The sequence below is a fragment of the Haliaeetus albicilla genome, chromosome 24 (genome assembly GCF_947461875.1).
Source record: "Haliaeetus albicilla chromosome 24, bHalAlb1.1, whole genome shotgun sequence".
Classification (NCBI taxonomy): domain Eukaryota; kingdom Metazoa; phylum Chordata; class Aves; order Accipitriformes; family Accipitridae; genus Haliaeetus; species Haliaeetus albicilla.
In genome coordinates, this window is record NC_091506.1 from 8,091,976 (window position 1) to 8,106,787 (window position 14,812).

Below are 14,812 nucleotides of genomic sequence, written 5' to 3' on the forward strand. Positions count from 1 at the left end.
TACTCTGTGTCTTGCTGGTTTTGGAGTAATCCACTTAGTGACAAAAATTGCTGAGGCTCCTCTCATATCCAGTACTCTTTCATCTGCTTCTTTAAAACTCAGACCAGCTGATTGTTGTCAGGGCCTCCAGCAACTACATATAATTAAAGTATTCATTAAAAAAAATTGATCATTAAATTAAATGGTTATTGAGAATGTTGTTGCTAAACAGCTAAGCAGATGATTAAGCAAAGCTTTGCATGAATATCCAGAAAAGCAAAAACAATGGTGGAAGTTGCCCTTCTCCTTGACACGAACTGCAGTATATTCCTATTCACACTGGAGTTTTCAGCTGTATCGTCAGAAGAGAAAGAGCTGCAAGAGATCTGCCCTGTCATTGTGTTGCTAAGTGGTAAACAAGTTCACACGGTGGTGCCTTGGCATGACATGTGCACGTTTTCATTGTCTGTAGAGTTACGTGTGGGAATATGAGAGTCTGAAATGGCACATGAAGGTGTCAGTTGGGAAAGAAAAACAGCTTTTTTCTTTTTGAGGCAATGGAAATGTATTTCAGCTGAACTCTTGACTTGCTGAATTTTCTGTTTTATTCTTTTCATCTTTGAAAAAACCCTTTCTGTTTTACTTCCTTATACATCCTTCAGCAAGATATCCACAGCCAATGTGTCTGTCTGTAGCAGGGATTTTGTTTTCCTGATCAACGGCATCAGAACTGCAGCATTTGAAGTTTTATGGCATTCTCTGATTTAGTGTTTTTTTTTTAAATGATGTATTGTGCTTGAGACCTACCTCTGCGATTGAAATGTCACTTGGAGTCAATGTGGCCACTGCTTGGGAGAGCAGGAGCAAGAAAGGTCAAATTTAAAAAAAAAGAAAGAAGGAAAGAAACAAAGAACCAGTGATGTCCAACTGCTTGAGAATAGTTGGAGGTGTCTATGAGTAGTTGTTTGAACATTCACAGCCTCCCATCCCCTTCCCAAACACGTTGCCTTCTCTTGCAGCTAGAAGACACTAGCGATTTTTACCTTACTGTTCCAAACATTGTAATGGATAGAGGGTACAATTATTTTTGTGCATGCTTATAATAAGAGACAGTTATTGTTTGAAAAACCGTCCTCTCAATATAAAAGGAAAAAAGCCAAAAGGTAGCAGAAAGGACTTATCTTCTCACTGATAGATAATGTGGGTGTAAACAACATCACAGATCCAAGCTGTGAAGGGAAGCCTATGGAAGTGGTGGGAGTTCATCCACTGCCTTCTGGATCTGTTTGGCTTTTGCAGAGTGTCTGGGCTTGTTCCTTGAGAAATGCAGTCTGACTGCAATAATGCAGTTTCCTTTTGAATATATTTGGGAAGCAGCTACTAAAGCTTCTGTGCTATAGCTGACACAAGTATCTGGTTGGAGAAACAGTTTATGTTGTTAGTTGTGCTCTGCCTGTTCGTGCACATTTAATCAACATCTTTGTTTAGTACCTCACTGCTTTTGTTGTTGGCATTGTTTTTGCTGTGTAAGGTGCTAAAAAGGACAGCAGAGACAAACAGAGATTTAATTTTAAAACTGGAATTGGTCTTGAAGTAGTGGAAGAATCTGTATAAATCAAGCTGGTAGTGTTTTCTGATCATCAGTAACTGCCAACACTTTTCTCTGCAATCTCAATTAATAGTGTCCTGTAGAAGGCTCTTGTAGAAAGCTTGTGGCACTTGGTAGTAGTTCAACTGTCTTGTCTGTGCCATTTGCCAGAAAGACTCTGGGTTATTTTACTTGTTTGACAGGGTTTTGGATTCCAGGCAGTGTGAAACATGAAAATGGCATAAAAGAGTTCTCTTAATTATTTGGTGCCTTTGATTAGAGAAAAATGATGCTTTTGTTGATCCCCATTTCCCAAAAGCAGCATTTTGGGGAAAAAAACATTCAGTTTATCGATTTAATAAGAAGCATGCTCTAGCCCCTGGGCTTCACCTCTGCCTGAAAGCATCTCTGACTGGGGAGGGAGCTGTAGTCTCTCCCTCTGCATCATTCAGTCTAAGGTTTGAAATAGTCACGAAAGATGTCAGTTCATACCAACCATCATACGGCCTGGAGGTGAACTTGTCTCTCTCTGTTTGTAAAGCAGCATAGATTTTACAAGAGAGATTAATGAAAGACATGTCTTCCTTTATATGCAAATAAAATAATAAAAGGAGGTAATAGACAATGGAGAGTACAGAGGTCCTGGGTTTCTGTAGGACCAGTAAACTTTGCACTGTAAATTATTTCTTTAAGAGTGCTTTTGATGGGAAGGTTTAAACAAAGAGGGAAGGGGGAATTGCCTCCTGCTCCCTTGGGCAGGGTGAGGATCAGACAGCAAACCCTCTCTGCCTCCTTACCAAACATATGGGCAGGACGTCCCTGGAAATGCCACGTGGAAGGAAGGGATGGTTCGTTTCTCTCCGCTGAAGGTGTGGTGTGTTGGCCACGAGACCTCGAATGTGCCTTATACCACACAAAGGCTCTGGGGGCTTCAAGAGTCTCAGACCACTTGAACATCGCAGTTACAACATTAACCTAAACAACCTAAAAATTGCTGCCCGGCTTTTCTACCCTCTCCCCGGCAGAGTGCCTGTTAGCCTCAGACCCTGGCTGCTTTGGAGAGCTGTCCAGAGAAAAATGTTTGCAGCGTTGGCAATCATGTTAGCAGTGAGTAATCAATCAGCTTCACTTGCGTAAACGGAGAGAGAGCACGATTGATTACTCGCAGCTCTGCTAACGATTGCAGTACCCACAGGCCCCAGGGCTTTAGGACTTTAAATGGACTAAAAATTCATAGTTGCTGTTTGGATCTGATCACCCTTCATCCTACTCAGAAAGTTAAAAATAAATTAGTATTTTGGTACTGGGATGCTTATAAAAACAACCTTCTTCAATGCAATCCATAAACTCTCTCCGGTGAATAACTTGCTGAGTGCTAAGAGGAGCTCCTGATGCGGTTTTCATCTATCTATTCTGCTGCCGCCTTCTGCACCTCTGCCAAACCTGGCCTGGAGTAAGTGCTATGAAGAGGGGAAAGAGCAGTTTTCTGTTTGTGTAACTGGTGTCAGATTTGACTGGGGAAGGAAATGCTAATGACACTATGAAAGCACGGTCTGTGCTCTCTGATAGTTTGTGTGCAGGGATTATCCCAGCTGCACCAGGTTTATGCACAGCATGATTACGCTGGAAGTACTTTGCAAAATTCAGGGAAACGTTCAGGGGGAAGGAACATCTCTGGAAGGTTTTGCTCGAAGGTTGGAAAACACAATCTGCCCGCTGTCTTTCTTGCCCGGCCATCCTTTGGGATGGTGACGTTGTACTGAGCTGCAAGAGAAGGGAATATGCTCAGTTCCTTTCAGTGAGAAGAAAGACAGAAGTTTTCAAGGGAAACTAATACATTAATATTGTTGTAAGCAAGACAGCCAATTTGTTGGCAACTTTTTGAACATTTTTAATGTAGTTAAGTCTGCTCTGTGTGGCAATAGCAGTATGGATATAAAGCAGCTTTATAGGGCTGCATGTATCTTCCCGAACAAGATTACTTGCTTTTTAAATAGCTTCCAATACCTAAAATGACACGACTGGATTGGAGACAAACTTCAAGTAAATCTCCCACCTTCCATTAAGTTTCATTCTGAATCGAGTGCCTGCTCAAAGCAGATCTATCTTCACTGCACAGTAGTCTGGATAGTGTCTCTAATCTCTTCCTCCTCTAAACGCAAAATATTTCCCTCTGTAGCTTGGGTACCATCCTGCAGAGTGGTTACTGACCAAGGGAAATCCCACCTTCAGAAGGGCTCATATTGTAAATATCTCTGTGGGGCTGGAGCACCTCGGGTCTGAGAGCAGCAAGATAGCCCTGTGCGTAACCGGGGCTCTGCAGACCCCTCTCCCTGTTGCTCTTTCTCTTCCCTTCCCACAAATTCCTGGTTCATTTTCCCCCGTGGCTGTTTTGACTTGTAGCCTCTTGTTAGCTAGCGTTATTTTTCAGAATGAGCCCTTAAATTTACTTTTGCAGCATGAATGTGTTGCTTGTTGGTTACAGTTAAGCTGATACATCTTTTGCTAAATTAAAGTCAAAATATTCTTCAGTGTTGCTTCAATTAACATGGTGTGTTAGCACTGACATCCCAATGACTAAGCGCAGTCAGAATTTAACTGATTTAATTTAAATGTCTTACAGCAAAGGAATTATCCAGGGTAAATCCGAACCCTGTGTCACTTTGTCCAATGCTTTATTGGTTTTGAATGCAAAATTAACTTATCAAAGAGCTTGCCAGCATCCAGACATTTTAACATCTTTAGATCCTTTAAGATTTTTGAAACATTTCATTACTGAAACAAACATATGAAGAATATCACAGCTCCTGTATCAAATGGGACTTCAATTCTACATGCTCGGGGAGTGGTTCTGCCCTTCTTATCAAGGCTGGATAATGACTCATTCCTCCAGGATTACAATGCTACTCAGCCAGAGAAAAGGAGCAAAAACCAGATCCAGAGGGCAAAGTGAAAATAATAGCCTCTTCTGTATCTTGAAGTAAGCCAGAGATTTAGGAAACCATTTTTTGTTGTGTTGTAAATGTTTTATGGCTCTGGACTTTTCCATGCAAAAGTTTTCACTGTGTTGACACTGGGGGTTTAATGTAAATCATCCTCAGAGCAGACTGTAAATATACACAGGGATGGAGTAAGAGGATGCACTGGAGAAAGCACCAAATATGTGAAAAATGCAATTGAGGTGATCAGCAAAATGCTGGAGCGAGGACTTGGCACATAGGGCTGGGGGGCATGGGGACCACTAGTGTCCTCCTCTGGCACTGCTTAACAAGGTGTTTGGCTTTGTGCTGTGTCGCATGAGTTCGTTACCTCGGTTTCTTGGGCTCCGAGGCAATGGTTGTGCACATGCGAGAGACGGCAGCAGGCTGACTTTGGCTTCTATGTTGGTTTGAAACACTTCTCAAACTGCACTATTTTGGGTAAGACCCCACTGCTGAAGCAGATCTCAGGGGCTTCTGCACCCAAGGGTCAATCTGTTTTTTTCCTACTGAATCAGCTGTGCTGGTAGAAGTTGCTTCATCTCCCTGTGCAACTCGTGTCTCTCTTTAAGAAAAGCATGTTTCTGCTGGGTGTTAACATGCAAGACTGCTGTCCTGTTGTGTAGCTGTGACAAGGCACTGCGGTTTTCCTATGAGATAAACCAGCAAATGTCAACAATCACTGCGTGTGATGGAGGAAACGTAGAAGCTGATCACGCTAACTGTCTTTAAAAACTGCCAGCACCTTGTCTCAGCCAGCATTGCACAGTGAGGGAATAGTTACATCACTGTGCTGGGGAAAAGAAAACCTGGTGCAGATAATATTGAAGTTACTTTCTTTGTCACGTTTCATAGCACACGCTTAACAGCACCCCCAGTGTTCATGCATACATCTTCTAAATAAGCTTTTCTCCTTGGCTGCTCTTCCCCAAGGCAAGGAGAAGTGTAACGCCCCATCAAGAAAGTATGTGTATGGAAGAGTGAGGATGGCTTCTTTTGGGACCAGCACACCTCTGGTGCAGTCCTGGAAGAAGAAAAGAGCAGCTCTAATTTCATCCGGGAATCTCCCTGGATTTGGGGGAACAAGAGAGTCCCAACATTGCATGTGAGCTCTCACCACCTGAACCAGCCTGCCCTATGACAGCATTAAAAAGCAAGGTGGGCATTGCTCTCGACAGTCAATTTATCCCTTAATGATGGAGTGTATTGCCAGTGAAGTCCAAAAATCTGACAATTACAGTCATTCTTTAATTGTAACTTGAGTTGTACGCTTGAAAGGTTAGTCTGGTGTTTTAAGGCTGGCTACTTTATCTTTTAATTAAATGCCCATCAAACCTCTTTGATCTGAGGAACAAGAACTCATAAGATGCAGAGTCACTGCTCTGCCCAGGTAATTCTCAGTAATCCAGATTGTGTCATCCTGCAGCATGGAGGTAATTTGAATTGAGGCCGCGGGTTGCTGTTGGGCTCCTGTCTGCTGAACTTGTTGATTTGCATTCCGACAGGATCTTCCAGGAGATGATGGGATTTGTGAGGAAAGTTGATTTTACCTTGTTAACCGGTGAGGGAATAACTCATCCTCTGAACAAGAGGCAATGCAGGATGGTAATTACTCAGCCAGGTGGAAGATATCAGGGAATGGGGGAGGCACAGCTGCCTCGCCAGACCAGCGCTGTTTTGTTCCCTGTTATAGAAATGCCATCATAGAGTTTCTTTAAGTAATTCCCTGAGGCTAGGAAATGAGAGAAAATAAACCCCCAGTCCTTGGTTGCCAAAATCTTGAGCACAATCGCAGGAAATCATGAAAAGCTTTGACTTTGTGAGATAAAATTCAGATAGCTTTGGGTTTCTTTTGAGTGTATTTTCTGAGGGTTTTGGACTCCTAGATCCAAATTTAAAGCTGCTTCTGGCACCCTAAGAAGCAGGAATTTTATTTTTTCTTGAAGTTAAGGGTTTTTCTTGTGATTGCCTGAACTGAAAAACTCAAAACCCCCAGATAACACAAGGTTCGTAACAAAATGTTTGCAAGAACCTATCACCCCGAGGCATCCTGTCTCTGTTCAGTGGCATCCTTCCTGCTCGGGGCACCGGGGCTGGCTGCAGCGGACCCTGGCCCTGTGTTAATGCACCTCACAAAGTCTTTGCTTTGAGCTTCTGTCCCCTCTGATTCAGTGCTATATAACTGACACACGTGTGTGCCTGTTTCATGCACCTGAATGGGATGCTGCTGGGAAGCCCGTATACCCTGGAGGAGCCCCTGGGGCTCGAGCAGAGAGGCAGAAAGGAGGAGTGGGATAACAGGAGTACATGGAGTAGGAAGAGAAGAGAAAGAGAGGAGCAGCCAACGCTCAGCAGGGTCCTGGGCAGCAGTGCTGAGGAGCTCCCAGCAGCCATGGTCTCTGCCCAGTCTGTCCCCTCCTTCCTCCTCCTCTTGGCCAGATGTTTCCAGCCCTGGCACTATGTTGGTTACCCCTGCCTCACCTCTTGGACTTTTTTCATGCATATCCTTGACTGTGCTTCTAGCAGGTCCCAGGAAATGCCTTCCCTTTCTCCTCACCCTTCCTATTTCCCAGCTTGACAACCACTTCATAAAAATGTATATGAGACAGCAGAGTCCAAAACGAGCTTAGGCATTGACTATTTATACACATAAATATGTGAGTCTGTGTGTCAAGCTGTTCTACAGAAACATGTTTATTTTTAAAAAGGAGCTGTCTTATATGCTCATTCCTCAGGATAACTTCTCTCTCTATCAGAACTCTGTGCCCAGTGCCCAGCAGGCCAAGTTCTCTCCTGGAGGAGTCCCTCCAAGGGCCCTTTAACAGGAGTACTTGAGTACCTACCAAACTTCAGTGCACGTCATTTAATGTACCTCATGGGTTAGGCTGTAGTGATGCTTCACACCTCCTCTGAATGCTGACCCAGAAGGTGTATGGAGGGCTACAGAAGAATGCTGGGTTTTGATAAATGGCTGATCTGTTTATAAGGTTGGCCCATCCACACAGCACCACACAGCTTGTGTTGGTGATAACTACCATGGTTGACTTCTACTGCAGCATTATACACTCTTTTCCTGCTGTTTGTAACATTTCCTTAGCATTAAGCCTGATGAGTTGGTTTTAAGAATCCGGTTGAGTGTCTTGACCATAAAGTCAATTAACAATCATCAACTTTGTTCATTCTGAAACCACCAAGGTTCTCTGCGGGTCTTCTGCTTTTGTTTGTCTGCAGTGGCCGCTGGATCTTCCTCAGCCTCTCGGAGGTAAAATCACATTTTTCTTGTCCTCAGGAGCTTCCTGGGTTTCTCCTCTCAGTCAACAGGGCAGGACAACAGTCATCACTTACATGAAGAACTGATTGACATTATTCACCTAAGCATTTGCAAAGCATACTGTACATCACAGTAAGTATACCTTAAACAATAGTTAAAACACTTCATTATATTGGCTAATCTTACAGTTAAATCATTCATATGGAATACTATCACCAGAGGCTGTCAAAGGACAGCTCTTTCCTTTTATCTTGAAAGCCAGAGTCCGAGTTCACAAATGTCTTATAAGGACACAAGGTGCTAAAACGTCGTTTTTGTATAGTTCAGAGGTATTTCAAACTTGACTTGCTCCAAAGATAATTGTTTTTATTTCTCTATTAACAGGAACTTTATGCCCTTTGGTACATGAAAGCAAACCACAGCATAACTCTCAGATGAGGTCTTAACTGGCTTCTACCATACAAAATGCTCTCATGTATGTTTTGTAGAAACTAATGAACTTTTTGATTAGATATCAGGTTTCTGTTTGTAGACTTCGATTAGATACTAGTGGTAAAGATAAACATTTTGATTTAGTCACCACTTCTAGCAAAAAACACACTAATACTCCTCCCAATGGGAAATGGGAATAAAAGCAAAAGTTCTCCTGAAGTCTTAAAACTTGTAGCTAGTCTAGAAAAACAACTTAATTGATGTTCTCCCTGACCTTTCTCATCTTTTCATTTCAGAGCAGGGAAACGGAGCCTTGAAGAGCTTTATGGCAGCAGGGTGTAAATGTTCTTTGTGCTGTAGCTTTTCATTGTGAACTCAAATATTAAAAACTGTTTGTGATTGCTTCTGGTATTAAATGTTAGAGTGACATCTATAATCACTTAACTTTGTCCCTTAAATATAAACTTTTAAGGTATTCTCTACCAAAGTCCATGTACAGATTTTGACTTGTCAATTAGCAACCATGATGCAGCCACAGGAAAAGTGTCCAGCATAAACAGAATCAATTCTATTGATTTCTAAGGGAAAGTTCACTTGAGGGATGGCTCACAAAGTCCTAAAAAGCATGATTTCAGTACTAAACATTTCTATGGTCAGGGCTCTTTTTTCAGTGATGCACTGTACGATGTTACTCTGATTTGAGCTGGACCCTATCAAGACTAATGGGTTTAACCACCACCTTTCATATGGCAGCTGTAAGAGACAGTGACCACCTGCTCCTGTCCCCCCCCCAAAAAAAACCCCAAACCAAACCAAATGAGTATTTTTTAGGACTTTGAAAGCCCAGAGCTTGGGTGGATGCTCTTTTGCAAAGTAGTATATGAGTGGATTTGCAGAAGAGAGAAAGAGGCACTGAACCTAGAAATGGTGTGTGTTGAGGGGAGCTTAGGAAGGGCTTTGAGCCATGAGGAAGGGCTAATTTTCAGTGGTTTGATTCTTGTTTTTTTTCTTAAAAAGCTAGACTTCATGTGGTTGTCACTGCAGTGGAGCTACCTGACCCATCAACTTCCCCTTAAATGAAATAACTTCCAAGGGTCTGAATTGTGACTAATTACTCAGGTCAGAAGTACAAGCAGCATCAGTGGCTTCTGTTTCAGTATCTGCCCATCATGCTGCTTGCTCAATCACCAAGGCCTCCGATCCTGTGGAAAGATAGTAAAAACCAAGAAAGACAGCAAATGTCATCACGTATTTTTCCATGCAGGTGGGGTAATACCAGAGCCAAAAGCTGATGCACACAAGGGAAGGCTCTGTATCGCAAATGCACCTGCAAACACATGCACTGGAACCAGGGAGACCTCAGGACAGGCTCTGGGAGAAAAGACCCATCTCCTGCAGAGTCCTCTGGGGCTCACACCCCTCATCTCTTGGTTGAACTGATTTGAGTACTTGGAGCTGGTAACCACATTTGGCTTTACGGATTATGCTTTACAAAAGGACTGCTTTTTGGCACAAGTGTTACAACTATAATTCACTGTATAGGTTTTCTCAAATTCTTCCTTTCATAAATGCTATGTCCACTAGCACAATTAAATGAGGTGTCCAGGGTAGGAGAAACAAAGCCCCTTTGAGGACACCTGCCTTTATCCACAGGTGGCAGAAAGAGCCTTTTGATAACTTATTTCAGCCTCCCATGCCTGACTTTGAGATGACCAAAGGAAGGCGAGATGAGTATCACCCAACCAATAAAAATGTTGTACTGCTGCCAGTCTGCCCCCCATCCTCATTTCTGGCACAGCTACTGCTGCAAAGGAGTTCTTTATGTCAGTAACCTGTCCCCAGGAACAGGCACATCAATTCTTTAGTGCATGATCAACAGAGCTCTATCTAAGGGAAAACTTACCCAGGACGGAGGTTTCTTTGCAGGCTTTACTAGTTAAGGGTGGCTGGGCTTAAAAAGTTGGCTTATCATTGCACGCCATGAACACTTTATTAAGGAAAATCTGTCAGTTGTAGATACTACTGATTTATAAATGAGCTGACCTCAGAGGAGGAGGGTCTTATATTTCTTTTTGGAAGCATCTTGATAAATGTCACGTAATTCAAAAAGTCATAAATCCCCAAACTCAGACCCTGCCAGAAAAGCCTGAGTGGAAAGGGATGCTCCAATCCTCAGTTCCTCAGAAGCCTGCTGGTTTCTCCATGAGCTTCACTATGAAAAATAACATAATAACATAACACCATTTGTATTTAAAAGATGCATTTTGGAATGAAGCCCAGGAAATCCCCAAGCTCCCCTAGTCAAATGCTTGTCCACTTTTTCACAGATTCCGTGCTCTGTGAAAACGCTTGCATTTTGTTGTTTATCTTAACACCTTCTTTTCCTAATTAAGTCTGCACTGTACAACTTTCAGTCTGTCATGTTGCGAGATACAACTGAGATGGTGCGTTACACTGCAAAGGCGGTGGCTGCAGCAGTCTGAGGCTGGTGATGGAATCGTTCTAGAGGCTCTGCTTTGATTAGCAGAGAGGTTTAATCACAATTAGCTGACATAGTGCCGGCTGCAGTCCGGCCTGGTCTAAGCAGAACAGCCAGCATCGTGTCAGCTAACTCAGCGCTTCACACATGACCACATCCCTAATGAAGACTAGCCCTTTGGTGGACATCTGTCATGAAATTCTCCACCTTTCTCTCCTGCTCTCTCTTACATGCTGCGATGGACAAAATCGTTATAAATGGAGCATGAGTATAGATATTTGCTTATTGGTCTGGCTTTTCTAAAGCTCAAGGCACTGGCGCTGTGCTGCGCTTGGTGAAAAGCTGAACTCATTAGTGTAAGAGGAAAGGGGAAGAATCGGTCAAGCTTTCAGCAGGACTTCCCACCCCTCAGCCCCCACAAAGTGAGGATGGGATTGCTTCTCCTTCCCTGTTATTCCCAGGAGGAGCATGTTCCGTCAAATATGCAAGTTCCTAAAAATGTGGGGATCCCTGTTGGCCAGGGGTGCAACCTTTCTCTTACATTGCCCTGGCAGCCTGGGTAGGGAGCATGCAGCCCTACAAATTGTTGTGGCCCTTCATTCACCTTGTTCCTTATTATCACAGGAAATGACTCCTCGCTAGTTGACATTAGGTGAGGGTTTCATCATTGAAACCTGCTGCTTTAAGATGTTGATGATGTCTCTCTCTCTCTCTCTGATTTTTAGAAAACAACTATGCTGGCTCTCCCCTCCCCCTGCCTCGTTTTCTTTTGTTTCTGCATTTTATGTAGGCTTTCTGGTCCTATACTCAACAGTCTACAGGTTCAAGTTTGTGAAGATACTTAGACATTGAAAAAATTCATTAAAATTAGGGGCCTTTTGAAAATATGGCTACGCTTCTGTCTTTTCCTTTAAGCTTTTAACTACTGTTAAACATTTGGCCCTTAAATCATGTTTCTGAAACCAGATTGAGCTCAGATGTAGCCCTTCTATTATCTAAAGCCTGTGCCCCACATTTTGGCAAATCAATCATTGCTATTCCTGCTTCAGAGCTGTGGAACAAGCTGTCAACTGATATTAATCAATCTTTGTCATTGCCCGTTTCCAAAAGTCATTAGCATGCTCAGCCTCACATTATATTCTCCAGCAGAAAAATAACACATTGTCAAGTGTACTTTGTTATGAGTTACTACACAAGTGACCTTATTGATTGCACATATGTAACAGAGGTCTGTATTTACCGAGAACCTTCAAGTTTTTGTGTTTGCCTTTATTGTATTTCCACTTTCTCTCTTTTTTTTTTTTTTTAAATATATTACTTTGTTTTCTTTAACAGGCAAACCAGCTGTTTCCAAGGAAATGAAGATGGCTGAGGAGCTGGTATGAACGTTATAAGTAAATGAAGATATCAAGTACATCTGACTGTTGGAACAGTAGGAAATGATTAATGACCCTTTAACACATTAAAAAACAGGTCTGCCAACATATAGCTATTTCTGTTGTCACATAGTAACACTTTAAATTCCTATAAATGTGGCCACGGTGGAGCTGGCATGTGTAAAAATCTTTCTTCTTAGCCATCAAGGCTTTACAGATGGATTTCTCTTGCTAGTTTTTCCTCACGACGCTTGGCGAAGGCTGGCTGTAGGAAGATACCCCCTTTCTCTCTCTTTTTTTTTTTCCCCTTTTTTTTCAGAGAAGAACAATTCAGTTTAGATAGGCCTTTGCACCATATTACTTGCCTGGCTTTGTTGTTGTTTCTCTCTGTGTGCCAAGGGAAAGAAGCGATGTGTCCTCACTGGCCTGATCCGTGCTGTTGGATGCCGCGGTCCCCAGAGCGACCACCCTGCGGTGCAGTGAGGGGCTGATCCCCCCCAGGAGCTGCAGCCCCATCTCAGCATCCCCAGCTCCTGCAAAGCCACAGGGCTGCCACACTCGCACTCTCTGCCAAGACATTTAACAAGGAAAACCTTCACGGGCTCCTGAGCACAAAACCAATCCAGCGCTGACGACGGGTCTGAGACCTCAGAAGATGGAGCTGCAGAATCTGTTGCAAGGACTGGCGATTAATGTGTATTTCTTCACCATCAGGTGAATACGGAAACTTTAACAGTGTTGAAATTTAGAGCGCTGCACTAGCGAGGGCCCTCAGGGGTCAGCGAATCCCATCCCCTGCAGCCTTAAGCAAGCACACCATAAAACCCCTTTATAGATGGAACAGTCTTTATAGTAAAGCTACCTATTTGCAAAGCTGAATCAGAAGTGGGTCCAGCCCAGGATGCTTGTAAACATATTTCTCGTTTCCAAAGTAAATCCACTTTGGGCAATAATAACAATTTTTGCCCTTTGTACTGGCTTCTCAGTGTTTTCTCACAGTCCCCACCATTGGCCAAGATCTCACACACACTTGGAAAAAATACAAGCACTTGGTGTAGGCAATGGAGCACAAGTTAGATTTCTGGTGGATTTTTTTTTTTAAACTTCATTGAGTAAAAAAACCCTACCATATTTAATAAGTAGGTAGCCTCACTCCCTTCCATTTCTAGATTGCCTTAAGGTGTAGCCTCAGGAAAAATACATTACAGACCCAAGTCCTGAGCTGATGAATGCTACTCTTATGGCAGTAAGTTCAAGATCTGAAACAAACTCTTAAGAGTTGTCGCTAGCTGGAGACAGCAGCAGGTAATGGGAAGCATTCCAGGGCATTGCTGCTGAAAACCTCTTTCTAGCAGCTGAGGATCCACAAACCCCCACAGTACAGGTTTTGACATCAAGACACCCTCAGCTGGGAAAGAAAATACAACATTAGTCAGGGCTTCAACAGCCCTTCAATATGTCATCGGTTTTATTGGGACTAAATCTGAGTCAGGCAGGTCACTCTCCCGTATTCTCATCCAACGCTGTATTTTGCTTTAACTGGTTTATCAGAAGAATCAGTCTTGCTGGTATCATAAGAGTTCTGGTAACTCTGGAAGGAATTTCTGCTTCTGGCTGGTAGAAAAAGAAGAATGCAGAAGTTTTAAATCAGTTCACACAAGGACACCTTAAACTCTGCCCAGTAAAAGCTTCACAACATAATTTGTCTGTCTTTCCTGGGAAGTTTTATTATAAATACTTAGTAGGAGATGTCGACACTGAAATGTCAAATTTCCTGGTCAAAAAATTTGTGTCGTCTTCTCTTATCTAGGTTTTATTTAGAAAAATGCATGCAGGAGTTTCTGACATACCAGATCCAGCCTCCGTTGGTGACAATAGTAGGTAATTGCCAGCAAACCACTTAGTGCATTTTAATAATGTCTGAAGAGCTTCCCAAATCCTCAGCCACGTCTCTCCCTAACATAAACATTTTCAATATTTAATTTGAGTGATGCCAAGGAAGACTGCTGTCCTCTTCTTGCCAGCCAAAAAATCGTGAACAGGTCTCGCGAGTGCTGGGGCAAACAGCAGTAATGACCTGCCTCGATGGCGAGGGAGGATGGCTGTTGTGATCATCCACTGTCAGCTCTGCTATCACAGCCAGAGAGGTGCAAAGAGCTGGATTTTGAATCCACTTTAGAGGGGTGGATTCTCCCCTCTCCCCCCCCTATTGCTCTGTACTGTAGCAAATGAGCTTCATCCTGTTTCAGCCAGCATAAGCTGGTGTGGCTTCACTGATTACATATTTCATAGGCCATTGATTGAAGTGCTCTTACAGTCCTTTTCCCCTCCTGAATGAATGTTTGTCCCCTGGAGGCTTCTTCAAAGGACCCAGGGACAAAGGTTTCAACTTAAGAAAACATTTGTGCCGGTCCACATAGGCAGCCTTGCTCTGCACAGCAGGTAAGCACGTACTTAAGCACGTTAGAGATTATGGCGTCAAAACACACAGAGTTATATACATGCCTGAGTGTGCAGCTGGCTAGGGACAGACTGTTCTAAAATCAATTAGAAAATGATGCAGGATGTCCATGTCTGTATCTTGGCACCTATTTTCTTTTCTTTCCATTTTTTTCTCTTCTCTTTATGCAAGTAATCCATTAAATAACAATACCCAAGAAACAATCAGTATTGTGCCAGAAAAGCACCTTTTCCCTTGTGCCATTATCA

The 14,812-nt window shown here is 42.9% G+C and overlaps 1 long non-coding RNA gene across 2 annotated transcripts; it reads left to right on the forward strand.

Moving 5' to 3' along the window:
- Positions 1-2,826: 2,826 nt before the first annotated feature.
- Positions 2,827-14,357, forward strand: LOC138681835 (uncharacterized). Of its 2 annotated transcripts, none has more exons than XR_011322042.1 (4): positions 2,827-3,365; positions 8,545-8,586; positions 9,513-9,706; positions 12,063-14,357. It is a non-coding gene; the product is annotated as an uncharacterized lncRNA (long non-coding RNA). The 2 variants fall into 2 exon arrangements; XR_011322041.1 differs by having other exon boundaries at positions 2,827-3,020.
- Positions 14,358-14,812: the final 455 nt, after the last annotated feature.